General features: G+C 39.1%; 1 non-coding gene across 1 annotated transcript; it reads right to left on the bottom strand.

The window, feature by feature from the left end:
- Positions 1-6,248: 6,248 nt before the first annotated feature.
- LOC128098104 (U1 spliceosomal RNA) lies at positions 6,249-6,412 on the bottom strand. Its single transcript, XR_008214130.1, has one exon. It is a non-coding gene; the product is annotated as a U1 spliceosomal RNA (small nuclear RNA).
- Positions 6,413-6,680: the final 268 nt, after the last annotated feature.

Below are 6,680 nucleotides of genomic sequence, written 5' to 3'. Positions count from 1 at the left end.
TTTCTACAAAATCATGGTAAAGAACTTTAGAGTAAAACAAGGTTACCTCAAAACTGTCTTCCTGTAGCGTTAAAGTTATCTACCACCTAATATGTTCTTAACAAAAATTATGAGGAAAAAAAAAACACAAAATGGGGGAAATTAGGTAATGCAGTGTTCGAAGACCTCCTAACTCTTGTTCTGATGAAGGAGAAAAGCCTCATGATAGCACAGTGTGTGCAAATGTTCACACCCAGTGCTGCACAGAGGAGAACACCAGTGGTTTTGTTAGTCACATGCTCTCATGGTCCAGGGGAAAAAAAAAACTTTTGTACCTCACAGTACTAATGAGGCCTGCACTCAGGAGCAGAATGAGGCAGCGAAAGCTGCCTCGGAGATGGGGCAGGCTTGTCATAAGAGGACAGAATGCCTCCTGATTCCCACTTAAAGGTAAGGTTGGTTTGTCTCAACAATTTTGCAGGCTGACATAGAGGAAATTTCCACTAAGTGCAAGACTGAGTAGGAAATCAGCCTGGTCTAGTTGAGAGGGAATTGACTAGTGAGGGGACTCACGTGATGGTCATGTCTATCAAGAGCTGGGAAACTCACAGTCAGTGGTGATGCTCAAAGATGGCTCAGAAGAACTTGAAATGTTAGAACTTGCTATCCTCTTATGTAGAGTCAAATTCCTAAGAATTCTTTGCTACTCTAATTTTTAGATTTTATATTAAAATGAAATGGCTTATCATATTTTTGTCAGAGAAATGAATGATGGGAAAAATGAGTTAAATAAGAAAAACTAACCGTGGGTTTGAATGTGTTTCAATGAGCCTCACTTATTCAGGAAACTAGTCTGAAGCCAGGAAGTCCTCAGTTTTTCATTGTGATCGCTGATACAGGGAATGAAACAGCAGATGCTGGGTTTTTCTTTGTGGGCCCTGACTTGGGAACCTGTGACAGAAACCATGATATTGGCCGAGCGGTGGTGGTGCACACCTTTAATTACAGTACTCAGGAGGCAGAGCCAGGCGGATCTCTGTGAATTCGAGACCAGCCTGGTCTACAGAGTGAGATCCAGGACAGGCACCAAAACTACACAGAGAAACCCCATCTTGAAAAAAAAAGAGCCGGGCGGTGGTGGCACACGCCTTTAATCCTAGCACTTGGGAGGCAGAGCCAGGCAGATCTCTTGAGAGTTCGAGGCCAGCCTGGACTACCAAGTGAGTTCAAGGAAAGGCGCAAAGCTACACAGAGAAACCCTGTCTCAAAAAACCGAAAAAAAGAAAGGAAGGAAGGAAGGAAGGAAGGAAGGAAGGAAGGAAGGAAGGAAGGAAGGAAGGAAAGAAGAAAGAAAGGAAGGAAGAAAGAAAGAAACCATGATATCTGTGAGTAAATCTGTGTAATTTTCCTCCTGAGTACAATTTTGCTCTGCATATTTAAGCCAATTTACCACTATACCGAGGCCATGAAACTGAGTTTCAACCAATGAAATACTAGCTAGTTACAAACACCACTTTCAGATCCACGTAAGAGCCTATGTTTTCTCTTCCATGGTGATCCAAGAGGCCACGTGTTGAAGATGGTAGTAAACAAAACAAACTTTCATTGTGTAAAATCTCCAAGGTTTGAAAATCACTTGTTATAAGAGATAGCTGACCCTAGGCTCCAGACATGAAAGCATAACCAACAGGGCATTGTTACCAAGAGGAGACACACTCTCCTCTGAGCAATTCTTCCTTCCTATCATATCCTATGCCATAGATAACGTCTTTAAATTGTGTTGCAGAACACAGGGCATGTGAGAAATAAAGGAAAAACGAACAGGAAAATAATTTATTATATTAGTTGTTAGCTGTTTCTTCCAAGTTTTCCTCCTGGAGAGAGGAAGGAGGATTGTAAGATTCAGGACATAAAAGGTCCACTCAGGAAGTTCCTGAAACTTACAAGCTTCACAAGTTCCCTAAGCAGAAGAGTCTCTCTCTGGGTAAGCTGTCTGGAAATTGTGTAAGGATCTTTTTTGTTTGTTTGTTTTTGTTTTTTGTTTTTCTGAGATAGGGTTTCTCTGTGTAGCTTTGTGCCTTTCCTGGAACTCACTCTGTAGTCCAGGCTGGTCTTGAACTCACAGAGATCCACCTTCCTCTGCCTCCCCAGTGCTGGTATTAAAGCCGTGTGCCACCACTGTCCAGAGTATAAGGATCTTTATAGATGCAACTTTCCTGAGTCATCTTCCATGCTAGGGGGGGCTTTTCAGTGATTCAGCTGCATTTGAGTTACCCATGATCCTGCATTTAACCCTCACCTATACTCCTCTAAGAACCCCAACAAATCCAAAGGTGCACTATTTGTTTCTTTGTTTGTTCACATCTCCACAGGAAAACTCATAGCACAACATTAGCAAATAAAAAGAGGAAATACAAACTACCAGCACACATTGTGATGAAATAGAACAGAAAGAAAATAAATGAAATTGATGATTATATGAAATCACCCAAACGCCCAAATGTTACAGAAAAGGAAAATTACCATTGTGTTGTACAAAGTATAATAGCAGAGGTGAAAATTTAATTACAAATATAAAAGAAAGTTTGAAATAGTCACCAGTAAAATCAGTCACAAATGAAAATATTAGAAAAGGAATTGGTTCTTAAAAGTATCAAATTCAAACAAATAAATATGAAGCACAAATTTCCACAACTCCACAATGATCATTCTAAAACTAGTGAATTTAATTCAAGCAGAAAAACACTCTCAAGGAATTACCACCAAGGAATAACCTTCAAATAAAGAAGGATTCCAGTAGATTGAGCATTTATACAAACTTGAAAGAAAATGCTTCACTTAATAGAAAACATTAACACACACAGTGGTGAAAATAATATTTTTAGAAATATCTCTTCATGATGGCTCAGTGGTTAAGAGATTGTCCTCCTCTTGTGGAAGACCTGGGTTTAGTCCCACATTTGGCAGCTCACAACTGCCTACTAAATCCACCTTCAAGGGATAGTTCCCTTTTCTGGCCTCTGTGGACACCTTCACACACACACACACACACACACACACACACACACACACACACACACACACACTTAAAAATAAAAGAATTCACTGGATGTGGCGGCACATGCCTTTAATCCCAGCACTCAGGAGGCAGATGCAGGCGGATCTCTGTGAGTTCAAAGCCAGCCTGGTCTACAGCTGGAATAGGCTCCAAAACTACACAGAGAAACCCTGTCTCGAAAAACCAAACAGATAGATAGATAGATAGATAGATAGATAGATAGATAGATAGATAGAAGAATTCTTAAAACAATAAAATATATTGCTCTGGCTAGAGTCATTTAAAAGGAGAGAACCTCAATTGAGAAAACACTTCCATACGACCAGCAGTAAGGCATTTTCTTAACTAGTGACTGATTGGGGAGGGCCCAGCCCATGGCAGGTGATGCTATCACTGGACTGATGGTCCTAGGTTCTATAAGAAAGCAGGTTGAGCAAGCCCATAAGCAACACCCCTCCATGGCCTCTGCATCAGATCCTGCCTCCCAGTTCCTGCCCTGTTTGAGTTCCTGTCCTGACTTCCTTTAATGAACAGTGATATGGAAGTCTAAGCCAAATAAACCATTTCCTACCCAAATTGTTTTGGTCATGGTGTTTCATCATAGCAATAGTAACCCTAACTAGTACATATATCCTAATTTATTTATTCATTAATTAATTTATTATGTCTGTGAATTTATTCACACCTGTGTGCAAGCAAGTGTGAGCACCTATGTATGCATGTACATGTAGAGGCCACTTATTCCTTTGAGACAAGATCTTCCTCTGAACCTGGAGCTAATATTCCCTTGGAAAGGCTGGAAGCCAGCATGCTCCAACCTTCCTCCTGTTATTCCATGCACCCTAAACTGGGATCATAGGCATGTGCAGGACTCCTGGCTTGTCAGGTGTGCATGCTAATAAGATCTGGTCCTCATGGTTATGCAGCCAGCACTCCTCGCTGCTGAGTCATCGTTCCAGCCCCCAATAAGAAGTTATAAAAAAAAAAGAAAGAAAGAAAAGAAAAAAGAAGAGGGTAAGAAGAAAAGAAGAAAAATGAGGTGAGAAGAAAGCAGATATTCATCAGGAATCAGGCTGAAGAAAATCTGCTATAAAGGAAACAAAATTGAGGCTATCTTTGCTTTCTCACAGCATAAAACAGTCCAAAGGGAGAAACACATGACGCAAATTCCCAATAGAAAAAAAGCACAAGGCTCATAAAGATTATATTCAAAGAAGATGTCAGAATGTCAAACAAACCTCAGGTATGAATGGAAAAATCATATAAGAAAACTGAACGCAGGCATAAAAAACACCCAAGTATTGATTAAACGCTAAACTAATGTGATCTAACAATAATCAAGTAGTATACAATTGGACTGTAATAGCTAAGCTAACCAGTGCGGATGAAGGTAACAACTGTGAAAAGAGGTTCTGTTGTGAAGTCAGGAGCCTGCCTCATTCTGGGCTTAGATCTGAATTCTGGCCACCTTCATCCCTAGTAATCCTAGGCAATCATGTCAGTTTTCTGAACCCCGGTTTTTCACCTAAAAAAAAATGGGAAAAATATTTCTTGACAGGGTTTTAAAGATGACATGGGTTTATATATGTGAGTCATTTAGAATTGTGCTTGAAAAACTATAACCACTCAAGAAGTGTTATCTGTTTGTTTGTTTATTTTTGCTTTTGTTTTTTGAGGTAGGGTTTTTCTGTGTAGTCCTGGCTGTCCTGGAACTCACTCTGTAGACAAGGCTGACCTTGAACTCAGAGATCCACCTGCTTCTGACTCCCAAGTGCTGAGATTAAAGGCGTGCATCACACTGCCTGCCAAAGAATAATTCAATTTCTTAATGGTTTTCACTGTCCCTTTCTTCATAATTAAGAGAAATTGTTGTTGTTTTGTTTTTGCTCTTATGGGGGGCCCACCACCAGCTCCCAAATAAATCACACACGGAGGCTTATTCTTACTTATAAATACCTGGCCTTAGCTTGGCTTGTTTCTTGCCAGCTTTCCCTAACTTAAATTATCCTATTTACTTTTTGCCTCTGGGCATTTTCCTTTTCTTACTTCTGTAATCTTATTTTACTCCATGGCTGGCTGTGTAGCTGGGTGGCTGTGTAGCTGACCCCTAGAGTCCTCCTCTTCTCTGGCTCCTTCCTCTCTTTCCTTTCTTCTTCCAAATTTCTACTTCTATTTATCCTCTCTGCCTGCCAGCCCTGCCTATTTCTCTCTCCTGCCTCACTATTAGCCGTTCAGTTCTTTATTAGACCATCAAGTGTTTTAGGCAGGCACAGTAACATAGCTTCACAGAGTTAAACAAATGCAATATAAACAAAAATAACACATTTTAAAATAATATTCTACAACAAGAAATCTTTTAGAACGTAATATACTTTCAATTTTATCTTCCTTGAACTCAAATACATATAGATATAATAATCCTTATTTAGAATGTGATCTTGTTAAAATTACTATTACCAGTTTATAAGTATATGTTTCCATCTGGATGAATGAATGGATAGATAATAACGATGATGAAGATAGATGATAGCTAGGTAGAATTATGGAGTAAAGTTTCTTCTTCTGTTTTGCAGTAACTTTTAAATACTTTTTGAAATTTTTATCATTGCTTAACTTCTTTATATTATCCTGTAACATTAAAACAACAAATAATACTATATGAAAACTTGTTTATTACACACATTACACTGTATATTTTAGACTTACATGATAATGCTAACCAACAACTTGACAGAGTGACTTGGGTGATGGGCCTGTGGGCATGCTCTGGAGGATGATCTTGATTCCTGCCCACTGTGGCTGACCACATTGTTATTTCCTGACTAGGTTCCTGTCTTGCATCAGTGAAGGCAGAAATGGAGCAGTAGCATTCATTCACTGTTCTTTGCATCCCTGCTCTGCTTTCCCATCATGATGGGCCTCCTCCCTGAACTGTGAGCGGAATAAATGCTTTCTCCTTTGAGTTTCTTTTGTCAGGGTATTGTGTTACAGCAAGGGAAAAGAAACTAAGACATGTATTTGCTGATAAATTATTAAGGAATTTTTTTTTTTTTTTTACAACTGAAGACTCCACATCCTTGGCAAACTTGACTCACTTATGATTGCTATTTCTTTTGATGGCTCTCTATCCTAACAGAATGTAGAACAAGGAGCTTTTTTTATATACCAAATTTGTTTTTTTTACTTTGATAAATCTTTATTTTTTTTAAAATAGGGGAGAGCGCGAACGCAGTCCCCCACTACCACAAATTATGCAGTCGAGTTTCCCGCATTTGGGGAAATCGCAGGGGTCAGCACATCTGGAGTGCAATGGATAAGCCTCGCCCTGGGAAAACCACCTTCGTGATCATGGTATCTCCCCTGCCAGGTAAGTATTGATAAATCTTTTTTAAAGTTCTTTACTAGAAAAAAAATTAAACTGAGAAGTTTTCAAAGAAAAAACTATCAAGAGAAAGTAAATGCTCTCAGTGACAATTCTTCATTTCTCATTTCCATTGTAACATTTCTTTTTATAGTTTTATTATATCATGGCTCTCCTTTTAAAATAAAACCAGTCAATCAAAGTTTTCAAAGTTCTGTTTACTTGTAACTTTTCACTAATCCAGTTCTTGCACAAAACAAAAATGTGGACTACTTTACTCTG

Source organism: Peromyscus californicus, unplaced genomic scaffold, assembly GCF_007827085.1.
Source record: "Peromyscus californicus insignis strain IS unplaced genomic scaffold, ASM782708v3 Scaffold_5__1_contigs__length_169319896, whole genome shotgun sequence".
Taxonomy (NCBI): domain Eukaryota; kingdom Metazoa; phylum Chordata; class Mammalia; order Rodentia; family Cricetidae; genus Peromyscus; species Peromyscus californicus.
Note: the sequence above shows the minus strand (reverse complement) of the source record. Positions and strands in the feature narration are given on the sequence as shown.